Source organism: Protopterus annectens, chromosome 5.part0 (assembly GCF_019279795.1).
Source record: "Protopterus annectens isolate FY-2018-M chromosome 5.part0, PAN1.0, whole genome shotgun sequence".
Taxonomy (NCBI): domain Eukaryota; kingdom Metazoa; phylum Chordata; order Ceratodontiformes; family Protopteridae; genus Protopterus; species Protopterus annectens.
The window spans coordinates 1,487,761,062-1,487,773,427 of NC_056735.1; the positions used below are offsets into that span (position 1 = coordinate 1,487,761,062).

Here is a 12,366-nt window from a genome sequence, read left to right on the forward strand (position 1 = left end):
GCAACCTGGTGTACATACTGAGACATCATGGAGGCACAGGCTAGCAAAACCTCAGCCTTTGCAGTGATGATAACAGTACTGCACAGTATGTATGATATCTATGGGAGTGCATGTCCCGTATGTCTGATATTTCTGACTGAATGAATCCCCTACTAGTACAAAGGAGGTCCACACATACTGCGTGCAGGGTGTGGTTCCTGCAGCCCATCCACCTCTGCCTACCTGGATGATAGCCATCTTCAATCCGGAAGGCCAAGATCACAGTTATACAGTGTCAACACTTCCACAGTGACATCAAGTTTGCAGGTGTGTACAGATCAAAGGAGGGCATCTCAGAGGTCATGGTATTCGCTTTTGTGGTACTTCTGGTAATGGACATCACTCACAGTTATACAACACCTACATCTGGCCATGGCTGTGTTACTACTATTGAAACTCCTGGTAGAGGCATCTCCCATGAGCAGTGGTAGGCATAGGATGTCTGCACATCTTCCTTGCATGCCCTGCACCTGTCCGATAGATTGAGATGCAATGTAGCAACTACTGCTGAGGCCATTTCCTAGCATATCCACATGCATGAAATCCTCAGTGCCTCACATTCACAGATGACAGTGGCCTTTCCCAAAGTTTACTACAGTTATCACTGTCATACCCATCTCTGGCACACACAAATTGCACTTTGAAGGATTCATTTTGTACAGCACTGACACATGTCTCTTTGGAAGACATTGCACAAACATACACTTTTCTTCACATGTGTAAATGATGACAATTATGCTCTGCCCCTTGTATTTTGTTACTTGGACAGCCTATGTCTATGCCCAGTGTGGCCAGCGTATGCTTGGGTAAGCGCAGTCTGGTACTAGGTTTGCATGAATCACTTTTACTGCAATGCTTTACTACAGGTCTAAGCTATGTGCAAACCACTGACTCTTTGCAGTACCATGGCATACATTCACCTCCATCTAGTATGAACATCACTGCTGTGTCCTCCACAAACTCCTTATCTGGCTCCACTGCCTGGAGAAAGCTGTTACATAATAGAGCAAAATCCATAAAAGAGAAGACACCCTTGATCCACTGCCTGGAGAAAGCTGTTACAAAATAAATAAAAAAGAAAGAAGAGACCATTATTAGTAAAAAAAAAAAAACTCCTTAAAATCATCCAAAGCCAACTTTGAGAGAAAATTGCCATAGAAAATTAAAGACAATCATAAGGGACTTCAAAGGCCTTCTTCAAACCTGGGTGAAAAAAACCAGGAATATCCCAGGTAATATGAATTAAAAAAAAATGAAATCAAAATCACCCACCAACAACTGGAACATAACATACTGGCAGTGGATTTCAGTGCCCCCCTCCTCCCTCTCCCCCCCATCCCAGCCCAAGAGACCAGCCTCCCAGCCTCGGTGACATCTCTCAAAACTAGCTAAAAAATAAAGCTGCAACCTGCTAAAAATAAAGCATGGCCTACAGTCTCAGGTGTCCCCGAACGGCGTCAGCTAGGACATACTCACACTCTAAACCAACCCTTGCGCCTTACCACAGTTAATGTCCCAAAAGAATTGGCGCCTCCCACACTGTAGTCCCACTCCCCACAAGGGCACTCCGCAAAAGGCGACCTATCTACAGACCCCTACAATTAGCCCCATAAGCTTAACAAGCCTGGTCTGCAAAGGTATGCAAGGAATGGAATGGAACAAAGAGACAGGGAACAAAGGGCGATTCATGCCTTTACAGAGGGCATGAATTCTTTTTTGAGTTGCCAAGATTGAATGGTGGGCCAGGAACCGCCATTCCACAGGAATTGATGATTGCACAAGGCCCTTGACCTGGCAAAACTTGACCTTGCAAAAAGCTTTAGACACAAATTACAACTACCATTATATGACTTGGGTTATACTTATGTCTAAACCAGGGTTTGCCCCAATGGGGTTACCTGGCTGCACAAGGGACAGAACCCCACTGGCCAGGATTTGCTCCCTTGTCAAGACTCCAAGTCCCAAGTCAGTCCTTATGGGGGGGCGTCAGTCCTTAGTTCTGCTCTCTGGAGGCCCTTCTCACACCCAGGCAAACATAAGTAGGTTAGATAGTGCCAGGAAACCGGGAATGAGGCTGCAAGAGCCGGTCATGGTGGAAAGTACATGGGACACAGCCATATCACGCCAGCTGGTCCAGAAACACTGAGCTGAGTTAAATGCCAAAAATGGCCTGCATAAAAAATACCAAAAAGTGTATAGTCATACCCTGATCCATTAACCAAGTAACCAAGCACTACCATATAGGGGACCCAGGACCTCAGTTAACAGGGACCTATCAGGACAGGGGGGACCAGGTCCCACTAGACCTTTAAACACGTTGCTACCATTGGTTGAAAGACCTTGAACATGAAGGGATCAACATTCCCAGATCAAGTGTCAGATCGAAGTTATCTCATCAATCCCCGTACATGCAACTTATCAGTACAATGCCCCATTTTAACTCCCATTTGGATGGACTGCAAAAGTTCCTCACCAAAAGGATAAAGGACAAAAAAAATTCACCAAAAAATAAAGACTGGAAGAATCAACAGCTCTATTCAACTCCATACTGCCTGCTCAGTCAATTCATTCAGCCGTGGTGACCTGTGCACCCAAAGCCCATGAACATACTCCATACCAAAAGGCCATACCCCAAACCAGCCCTCAAAAATCCAAAAACTGCCAGAAATCTTAAAACCAGCGATTTAAAGGGAAACGCAGGGAGGAGGATAGATTTGTCACCCGGATACTAGATTCGCAGATAAAAGTGGGAATAAAATCGGTCAGAGAGGCCCTGCACTGTGAGGGCGAGCTTCCGGTGGATCTGAGATGGAGAATCGTCGTAGGTTTACCGGGGAATCATCTTGGACCCTGCACAGAGAAGTAACACAACAAGTATGGCACATCAGTTTTTTTTTAACATAGCTTTTAACATAAGGGGTGGCGTAGCCTGCTTCAAAATAGCTAGGTATTAGGCCAGACTATTAAATGTAGCCCATGGTATGGTGGAGATGTTCATCCTGCAACTATCCTGCATGCTGCAACTGCTTCCTACTTATTATGTTGTGTATCACTGCCTGGGTCATAACACAGGGGACCACTAGATACTGCCAAGCTATGAAAGCAACCTAAACACACTCTCCACAATATCCCGGGTTTGTGATAGGGTATAACTGTACCCATAGTCTTTCACACACTGTGAATTTTGAATGAGTGTCATCAACCAGGGCTCTATGGTACACCCTGCTTCCCAATAAGATGCCAAAAGTTAGACAAGTGCCACATGTGGCAGTCATGGTAACTACCTGGGTGTCCTGCAGATACACTGTGCATTACAGACTATCTGGCAGTTGATGGCATGATGCCCTTTATAGTTCAAATACCTTATTTCAAGATCACCAAGTGAGCCATTCTTTCTGTGTGGGTGCAATCTATGACTCTGAGCACCTCGGGGAAGTTGGCTGTAACACAGAAATCCTTCATCATGTTGGTCATCTCCTTTGTGGTATGTGGGAACCACATATGCTACCTCACAAGATGCAGCATAGCATCAAGAAATGGAGTATTCTTAAGGCAAATGTCTTAGATATACCACCACTGTGTCCCCAGTTGGTCACTGAAAGGTCCTTGTAGCTAGTATATACAAAACTTCACATAGCTTTGTATCCACCAGGATAGGTAATCCATAACTTTCACAAGCCTGAGGATAAGGCCAACTCATTGTTATCAGTCCCTGTATGCTGTCCTTTTCCAGATTCTACAATGCTAGTGACACGATGGCTATGAAACATTAAGTGAGGTTGGATAACATGGAACCTCTGAGGGAGACAAGCACCCCCATGGCTACAAGCAGCAGTAATAGCTTGTTGTACATGCACGTTCACTATAATTGCATTAATCCCTAACATATTTCTGCTACTCTTTAGCACATATACTGGGATTTTGCTGCAGTCATGAAATGTGGTGTTCACTGATAATGTCAAGTTCCTTACACTTTTCTGAATTGCTCTGTCATCTTGTTTTGACTTATTTGCATACACAAACCCCTTTATTTTAATAAAGTCGACCAATACTATTACATTATATCCATATTAGAATATGCTTTGAGTAGCTGTGCTGCTTGGTCTCCACAGCTCGTGCCAGTGCACCTCTGAATTGTACATACCCTGTGCATGGCTAATCATCATGCACATCTACTTACTGCAATGTGGCGTACACTTCTGAATCCCAGCTAAGGTGTAATCAATACAATGAAAGCTATAGTTTGCTAATTTGGTATTCTGTTTGTAACAGACAATGTTCTATAGGATGCTAATGATGTGTGTAGTCCCTGCCCCCAATGAAATGAGAACTCATACATGTTATATCTAGTACTGACTATTCACAAACAAACAGTCAAGCTGAGAAAATGGTAGCATTAAACTGGGAAGTATTTGATGAAAACTTCACAGAGCCATAACGGTTACTATTAATGCAAAGATCACCTGTTGTGAAAATTTCAGGTGACAATTTACTGAGAGAAAACAGAAGACATTTGTTCAAAACAAATTAGTTTGTGATTGTGATAAGTAGACAAAAGTAGTCCACAGCACTTCAAAGTTTGCAGATGTCAAGAAGAGTAGACTTGAGAAAACATCAGCCAGAACTGCCACCAGTCACCAAAAGATGGCAGACCAGATCCATACTCAATTGCATATACTTGTAATGTGTTTATGCCCCCAGCCAGAAAGTATTAGGAATAAAAAGAACCATTAAAAAGTTATATCAATATAGTGACAGTTCATGAATTAAGATAATGGTGATAATCCAGCTGTATAATTTGTTCCGTAAAAGTAGAATGTTAAACATTGTACTGTGTAAGATACTGGCTCAGTTAACAGCATTTATACTACCACTGTGTTTACCAAGGGGTCTGATCACCTGTATACTGTTAAAAGAGTTTATAGGTTCATAGGTGTTTACTAGGCTAACGACCACAAGGGCCTTTTTAAGCCTAGCCATGCATCCCAAATCTCTGACAAATTCTGATATCCTTGATAAGTGTAAGCATGGGCCTGGGAGATGAACCACTTACAGGTTACCTGTGTCCATTAGAGACATAGGTGCCAAACGAGGGATGAATTTCTGGTTTCCCATCCAATTGTCCATGTATGAACAACCTATCTTCACTGCTACCCATCACCACAGGAGTCCCAAAAGGTTCCATTTTAGATACCCTCCTATTCTCCACTTTCACAAATATTCTCCACTGCATCTGTCAAGATGCAGCAGTTATACAATATGCCGACGACTCAACACTTGTCTGTTCAGTGAAAGACCCTCAGAAACTTCTCTCTATAACCCCAAAAGCCTTCGATACCACCGAAAACTGGTTTCTTAATAAAAACCTAATACTAAATCCCCCCCCAAAAAACAAACTTTTGCTTTTTACACCTAACAAATCTATCACAATACCCATCCCATTTAGTGTCCAGAGATGGCACCATCATCTTCCCTGACACACACACTAAATTGCTAAGTTACCATTGATAACCTCAAATTTGATCAGCATATAAATTAAACTATTAAAATTATCCACAAAAAACTGGGCAGTCTATATAAAAATAAACCTTTTCTGACACAACCTGCTAGGATAGCAATTGCTCAAACTCACCTTCTTTCCAGCCTTTTAAATGCCTCACCCATTCTTACCAACTTACCCAGAGCCAAAACAGCCAAACTCAACACTTGTTACAATCAAACTGCAAAATTTGCAACTGGTGCCCCCTACCATCCCCAGCACTGCCATTCCCTAAAACAACTTGACTGGCTCGAATACCCTAATATCCTAAACTATCATCAACTATGTTTTCCCGACAATCTCCTACTACTCCCAGACAAAACTCCATTACTGGCTAATCTACTAGAACCACAAGCTAAAACCAGACAACTTTGCTCTAGTGACAAAAAACTAATCAAGGTCACGAAAACCAACAACACAGCAGGAGACTCCCTCTTCCCTAACTACATAGGCAAAATCTGGAACTCCTTGCCCACCTCTATTACCTCAGCAGTCTCAAAGGCCACATTTAAAAGACTCCTAAAAGAACACCTAAAGAGCACATAGATTTGCACATGTTCCCCACCTGGCTGACCCTCCTGCCTCCCCCTTCCTGCTTCTTCCTGCCCACTAACTTCAGCTTCATCTCCAACAAATGCAACTTTTCTAGCTTCCTCCCACTTCCAACTCTAAAACTACCCCTTAGTAATACTCGCATATCACTGCTAGATCACTCTGCTATCTATTCACTAACTTTTATTCTTGCTCTACACCCTACTCTTCCTACATTAGCTACTACACTTTCCTGCTTCTCAGACCTAACCTGCTACCTAGTTAACCAACTCTGTCCCTTCTCCTGTTACTATAATCCCTACTGACCTACTTGGCCAACGTGTTCACAATTCTACTGTACAAAACATTAATGCTACCCCTACTCACACTGTTCACCATTATGTAATGCTTCAACCTAAAACTGAAAATATGTGTTTAGTTGGGTCTACATTATATATTCGAAGTTTCAAAACTTCGAACCTCATATGTTCGACAACATATGAGCGAAGTTTGAAACTTTGAAAATACAATAAAAATTTTTTTTAAAAAAACAACGCTCTGAGCAGGGTGGGCAAGCCTCCCTGCACCCCCCACAACCCCCTACTTAAATATACCAACTCCGAGATCGCACTTCAGTGCAGAAAAGGGAAATTTTCCCATTCTGCGCCATACGGAACCGTTGCTTTTAACCTTTGAACTTTTCAAAGTTCGATCATATGGTGTCGACCATATGACATTCGAACTTTGAAAAGTTTGAATAATTGCTAGGGGCCTGTTTAGTCTATGTAATTATGTTAAATCTTAAGCTTCTTTGCTTTGTTACTGGTCTGGGTTAACTTTAGTACTAGCTATGTTAATCTGAAATAAGCTTGTATACTATGTTATATGTCCATGTTAAGTCTGCTACTATCTATGTAAATTTGAATGTTTCTGTATATATCTTATAATTTTCTTGAATTTAAATGTGGAGCTTTTCTGCCCGAGCCTCTGCTGAAAATGGACATGCATCCAGTCGGACTTTCCCGGTCAACAAATGTAAAATAAATAAAAATAATACATAAATAAAGCCAAAGAAATGGCAGCATATCATATGTGTGTTTCTATAACTCTTAAAACTGAACTCAAAGGCTACAATTGCTAGTGTTACCACTCATTTTGGTGAAATCTAGCACACTGTGCTCTTTAGTACTTAATGCACATTTCATTGACTTCATCTGCTGATTATTTTTCCCTTAAACTTTCTTTAACTGTTTCCTGCATCATTTTGCTAAGAACTCCCTAAAGGGAGCATTTATGAGGTTTACCATGAAGTTCTCTTCAAACTTTGCCATAGTAAGGCATGTCTGTGTACATAAAATTTGCTGTCAATGTTCAACCTGACTCATAGGTCAGATTATAAGATGTCTTGAGTGCATGTGAGGCTGCCTTCTTTGTTGTAACCATAACTTTTTAAGCAGTCTGAATAATCTGTGATGATGTAAGGCCCTCAAGCATGTCTGATGCATCTCAGAACAAAGACCATAGAACTGTAATAATCTGTCAAAATACAATTCAGTGCACTAATGAACAGGACAACACTGGTGAAGGATCAGTAAAGTAAGCCTGTCCCAGCATCCTGCAGTCCTTGTTTGAGGCAGCAGGGATTCAGAAAATATGGCTAAGACAGAAAGCTGTGAAATCAACATGATTAAATGTACCATCCACCAGGGAGTTCTTTAAAAAACTACATTATATCATATTGCCGAGCACTCCTATCAGTGTTTTTGGTAACTGATGGGAAAACATCTGGATACCATAAGACAGCATATGACATGTCCAAGAATGAGCTCATCACAAATCTATAAAAATGAATGAAAATGAAAGGCAAGCTAAAAACATTCTTAAGGTATCATTCTAACATTAATGGAACTGGCCATGGTCTCTGGTCACTGTTCCAAGACTGGTGATGGTTGCACCATAACAAAATCAGTCTCTGACATCACTGGATCTAATTACACAAGTACTTGCTCCCTTGCTAGCTTCAAGATGAATGGAGATGCAAGGGGTTGAGACTATCATCAGCAATGTGTTTATGGTCAGTACTTAAATATGTGCAGCTACTGACAACCATGGAAAAAATGGTGGAAGCTTATGTTGGCCTGTAACAATGTGAGGAGTTGCCATCTATGTCAGGCAGAATGGGGCAGTGCATGTGTGTCATGTGCCAGCATGGTTAGATGGAGTTTTTGTAAATAATTTGTCATTTAACTATCACACTGACTTGTACAGATGCATGAGGACACCCCTGCCTGGTTCCTCTGTTCCAGCAAAAATTATCATACAGGACCCTCCTAATCAGCCTTATATTTTTTTCAGGAAATGCAAATGCTACCATTGCCCTGCTCATAAAGTCCCAGCTTAATCTGTCAAATGATTTCTCTGCATCAAGACCCATCAAAAACAATGGTATTTTCTTACATTCTGCTTCCCTCCAGATCAACAATATTCTGTTAATGTTTCAAATGTTTGCCTCCCCTCCATAAAACCACACTGATCCATATCTATCAATGTCGCCATTATTTTTACCATTCTTTTAGCCATTATAGACATGAACACTTTATAATCATGGTTTAGTATTGAAATGGGCCTGTATGAAGCTGGATCTGATGGATCTTTACCTTCTTTAGGTATTACAGCTACCACTGTTTCTTTCCAGAATGTTAGTACTTCTCCTCTTAAAATACTGTTAAAACCTTACAGATCTCAGTTTTTTCCCTCCTGCTTACAAACTTACACAGGAATGTCATGTATTCCTGTGGACTTTCCTGAAGATTGGTTATACATCACAATTTTTATCTTATTTCCTCCTATCCTAACCATTAGTAACTGAGCTTCATCTACCTTTAACCTTGGCATATTTAATTCCTCCATAAACATTTCCCTGTGTATCTTTTCCTGAGTTCCATATTTCTCTGCTTTATACAGACTTTCACAGAATTTCCGAAATATTTCTAGTACTTCTACAGGATCTCTTGTTATTTTCCTTGTTATAGGCTCCCTAAGCTTGGCAATGGCCCTTTCTGCTTTCTGTTGCCTGAATAATTGTTCTAAAAGTTTTTGTGCTCAAGTGTTATTATCAAAAAACAGTTGCTTAATAGCAATTTTTCTAAAGTCATGTATATTACTGAGGTAATCCCTTATTTTCTCCTTAGCATTCTGCAGCTGATCCTCTTCTTGTTCTGGGAGATTCCCCTTATTCTGCAATACTTTAACATTTTGTCAGTCCCTCTGAATAGTTTTTGGTACTTCTTAACCATAACCCCCTTTCTTTAATTTCCACCCTATTTTTATCCCACTCCTAGCTATGTTTTCAGAAGAAATCTCTATCCTCTCGAATAGCTCTTGAATAATCTCTACTGTCCATTCCTTCAACTGCTCTCTTTTTAACAGATAGGTGGTAAAGTGCCAGTGTCTCAGTTTTATTTCATCACCCTGTGTTTTTATTTTAGTTACTGTGACATGATCTGAAATAGTTATTGGATGCATATCAAGACCTGCAATTAAATGCACCTGTGAAATGTAAATTCTGCCTAGCCCAGTTTTTATATCCTGAGGAATAATACGTAAATTCACTCCGAACTCCTATTATTGAATTCACATCTTCCACTCCAAATATTTTAATAAAAGACAAAAACGCTGAACCCCTGTGTCTTGAGATGCTCGAAGAACTGGACAAGGATGCGAAAATATAGTAAATAAAACTTTTAATAATCACAAAAGTTAAGCGCTTTCACTCGTACAATACGAGCTTCATCAGAACTGAAACATATCAGTATGCCTATACAAGTTAAATATAATCTTTTTGGCGCCAAAGTTAACAGCCAACATAATTTAAAGTGACAGTGCTGATTACATACACAATTGACATAAATATTAATAATAAAAACATTATGTAGAACTATATGATAAAAATATAAATATTTAAAATCTTTATACACAAAATGTGTATATTAAAGCATGTATTTGATGCTTATATAATCATTAATTCCTGGTTCATTGGCAGCATCCGTGAATAACTGCCACTAGGTTTCTTTATAAAACAACAAGTTTTATAAAGAAATATTAACAAGTATTAATATTGATCCTAGAGGGGGCGACCCTAGAAGTTTGTTGTTTTATATTTTTCATTTATATTTTCATATTTACATAACTTTTCATTATCAAATTCACATGTTCATTTTTTTCCAAGCGTGTCTCCTGTAACATAGCTATTTGCACTCTACATTTCTTAATATAGTTCACTATTCTTTCTGTTTTGTATTTATCTGTGAGACCACTGACATTTAAAGACATTACAGAAAGCATCATTGTATTAAAAAGTTATTATTCCCATCTTTTATACATAACACTTTTTTGTTAAATGTCTAGTTCCAGCTTTTGAGTCACATGCATACACTGTTTGGCAGGCTGAACTTTTATATAGTTGCTTCTTGTCATATTTGTTTCAACCTATGTCACATCTTACAAAACTTTTTGTTTTATTGAAACCCTCAAAATTCAACCAACACCAATACTCCCCTAAAACCTATTAATTTAATACTAACACACAAAACTACATATATCTTCAAATATTGAAGTTTTACCCTCCTAATATGAACAAATGTCCCAAACTGACAGACACACACACACACACACACACACTTGAGTTAACCTAAAAAAAAGGTTATCCATGCTAAGTCTCATGGTGCAGCATGTGCTTCTACTAAGTGCTAACTGGTTTTGTCTTATCTTTATAGCTCTCCCAGCTGGGAAAACCCCTAAAAGCTTCCAGAGAACCTTATCTGCTAACCAGTTTCTCTTCCTTTTTTTATCCCAAGCCAATCACTATCCACCAGACTGTAACCAATTTCTCTTTATCAGATTGTCTCCATGAAGACATGAGAACCAGACACTCAATTTCTGTTTATCGTATTGTTTCCATGGAGACATGAGGGCCAGATACAGAATTGCTACTAAGCATACATTCATTTGCCAGAAAAAAGCCTCATAATATTCAATATTCTTTTTCATTTACTTACTTTCTCTTAAAACTTGTTACTAAACCAATCTAAGGTCCCTAATCCAGTCATTCCCCCATGCAAGAATGAGACAAAACACATTAATTTTTCTTAAGTCATGCTCTTTTAACCAAGCTTTTTTTTTGTTTTACATTGCAATGCCTACATTTCTTAGAACTGAACAAGAAGAGAGAGAGGGGAGAAAAAAGGGGAAAAAAGAACAGCAGCAGCTATTTGTAATTCCCATTACAGTTAAATAACTGAGAAAAATATACTTTATAGCATGCAAAGAAAACCATACACCACAAAAATAGGCCTTTTAAGAAATTGTTTTCTTTACTTACAGCTAGCTTTCTCCTCTCTTCCTATCCCCAAAGCATTTTTCCAAACATTAATGACATGAAGTAGGGCATATGTTTTAGAGCCCCCCCAAGTCCAACAAATTCTGAAAAAGTGTAATATTTCCCAAATATAATTATTGTATTGTAATCCCATATTAGGTTACTGGTTTTATTACTTTCATCTCTATCTCCCAAATCTGTACTCTTGATTCTTCTAGACAACTTTCATGCTCCCTTCCTATTCTCCAACATTTTCTGTTGAAAAAGTGGGAACGGTTTCAGAGGTAGAGTCTCTCTGTGGTCTTTATTACCAGAAAAACAAAAAAGAGAACCTTCTTCTGTTTCACAGCACACTTTTTGCTGGACAAACTTTTGTATTTCCTCCTTAGCATGTACTTCATCAAAAAACAATTTTGTCCCTCTACAGAATAATATCTTGAAGACAGCTGGGTACAGCAGTTTGGATCTCACAACTGCATCTCAACATTCCCTGAAAAGTGGAATGAACTTATTCCTCATCTGCCTGGTGTATAATGAGTAATCATTCTCCACACTCTGTTGTCTCCCACTTAGTATTTTGTCCTGCCACAGTTTTGTCAGAATCAACTCCTTCTGCTGGCAGGATTGCATATTTACCATTAAAGGTCTAGGTTGCTTTCTTATAGCCAGGTTTGGAGCATACACTCAATGTGACCTTTCAACTAACAACTCCTGCTGTGAACTACCAGTCCAGTTGATTAGTCGTGCTTTCATAAAATTAATGCAGTCAGTTTCCTTCAGCTTCTCTGGTAGAGCTGAAAATCACAGGTTTTCCCTATATACTCTCTCCTCTAATTCTATTATTTTTGTAAAACATCTGCTCCTGAGCAGTCTCATATTC

General features: G+C 39.5%; 1 protein-coding gene across 1 annotated transcript in view; it reads right to left on the minus strand.

The window, feature by feature from the left end:
• The window catches only part of NARS2 (asparaginyl-tRNA synthetase 2, mitochondrial), a 1,353,496-nt gene that overhangs the window by 223,850 nt on the left and 1,117,280 nt on the right, over positions 1–12,366 (minus strand). The window lies entirely within an intron of this gene.